The sequence below is a fragment of the Euphorbia lathyris genome, chromosome 3, assembly GCF_963576675.1.
Source record: "Euphorbia lathyris chromosome 3, ddEupLath1.1, whole genome shotgun sequence".
Taxonomy (NCBI): Eukaryota; Viridiplantae; Streptophyta; class Magnoliopsida; order Malpighiales; family Euphorbiaceae; genus Euphorbia; species Euphorbia lathyris.
Genome location: NC_088912.1, coordinates 58,926,366 through 58,928,452, shown reverse-complemented (window position 1 = coordinate 58,928,452; position 2,087 = coordinate 58,926,366).

Below are 2,087 nucleotides of genomic sequence, written 5' to 3'. Positions count from 1 at the left end.
ATGGAAGCGCTAAATTAATTTAATGCTTTTGCACGATGGATTTTTATTTTATTTTATTCTTTTCGGATTTTATAAATTTTGCCTAGTCGAAGGCTTGGGATATAAATTTTTTATATATTTTAAATAAAATAATGGTAGATATTATGTTTATTTTAATAAAGTAATTATTTTTGAATCATTAACAAAGTAACTAATCATCCCATGATTTTTTTTTCACAGTGAATTAATTTTCTATCTCATAGTAAAAAAACAAAATAATCATAATCATAACTTACACCATGTAATAATTAATAACTATAAAAAAAATCAAAATTAATAATAATTTGATTTTTTCTATAAATTTAATAAAATGAATTATCATAGTTCTATAGTATTTTATATTATTTATTGATAACTTGTTATCTAATCTTAGTTATTTCGGGATGCTGATCCTACGTCGTATTGAGCCTACAAAATAATATGCAGGTTAGATGAGATTGGAATCCAGTAAACCTGCTCTGATGTCTAAGTTAGTTTCTGATTTAGGACCGAATGGAATGATATGGACTAGTTTAGAGATAGTAGTTAACGTACCGAACTTTGTGTCTATACTTGCGTATTTATAATATTCGATTAGGTTTAAGATTGTCACCTCCTTGGGAAATCTTTATGGAGCTAGGATTCCTGATCCCTTAAGGAGTCTGAATCCTGTGAGGAATCATTTGTCTCTTAGGATTCTAGAAGATTCATTTAAGCTGTGAGGTTAAAACCTTATAAGTCGTGATAGGTTGTCGCTCGTTGGGCTTAGGCCGTAGTGATCGTTTTAGACTTGTTGAAGTGGGTCTGGGGCCGTCTGGGACATGTTTAGGCCTTTATTATGATTGGGCTTAGACCGCAATGAGGATACCGATGATGTCACGCATATGACGTCATTTAGTCTGATATCAGATGTCCCCCACCTCTCTAGTCATTAAGAGATTTTTCCAACATTATGTTGTAAAATAAACCTTTTGTAAAAGGGGTATTTTGTTATTTTGCTCCAAGCCATCATTCTTTCGGAATCGTGGGTCTTTCTCTAATTGTGCTAACGTGTCAGCCGGGGGATGGGTCTAGGATCTTATGTTTTGGCGGCTCTTTAATGATAGTGCATGTTCTAATGCTGGAGACGCTTTGTTTATCTTGAAGTCTTTTGGTTTCCCTTTTCCCTTTTATCTTCCTTCTTCCCTTTATTTCATTGTCTTGTCCTTTCCTTCTTTCTCTAAGGTTTTCAAGCTTCTTGCTTTTTCCTTATTTTACTTCTGTCATAATAGGCTTATCCTTTCTTCTATCTATCATGGTCTGCGCCAGGACTTCTCGGAGTAAGGGTAAGGGTTCTATCAAAAAGAGTAGTCCCAGAGATGAGGAAGTTGATGGGTCCTCAAAACCCAAAGTTTCTCACTTGAAGAACTTTGAACAACCTTTTACCTTTAATGATTTCACCCTAGCGAACCTGGTGTCGAATTTCCCTGAATTCGCTCATCTTGAAGTTAGGGTTTCTTCCTTGGATCATGTGATAACTGAAGCGCCGGAAGGCCACATAGGTTTTTACGAGATTTTTCTTAAGAATGGGGTGTGCCTCCCCTTTTCTGACATCATTCTGAATGTTTTGGGGGACTAGGGATATGCCCTGCTCAATTGTCTCCTAATGCCTGACTCGGCCTTTTAGGTTTGGCTAAGGTTTGTAAGATTATGCGTTGACGGAGCATCTTTTTCGTCATATTTGGACTCCTCTATGTCGAAAAATTGATGATGCTCTGCACATTTCAAAGCTTCCTACCAGGATGCCTTCCTTTGTGAACGATAAACCTCGAACAATAAAAACTTCAAACCCCGCTGGTTTTGGATTTGTCTGCCTAAGGATGAAAACTGGAAGATATTAGGAGATTCCATTCATCCTCTTGATTTTCCTTTCCACTACTCCTGGAATCCGACGGCTATGGTAAAGGATGTCTTTCAAGATTCGGCTCTCCCTCCCCTTTCTACTAATGAAAGGGGTATTTTGAATATTTTGCTTAGTCTGAAGCTCTACTTATCCAAGGATCAGCTGGTGAGTCATTTAGAGCGAAGTA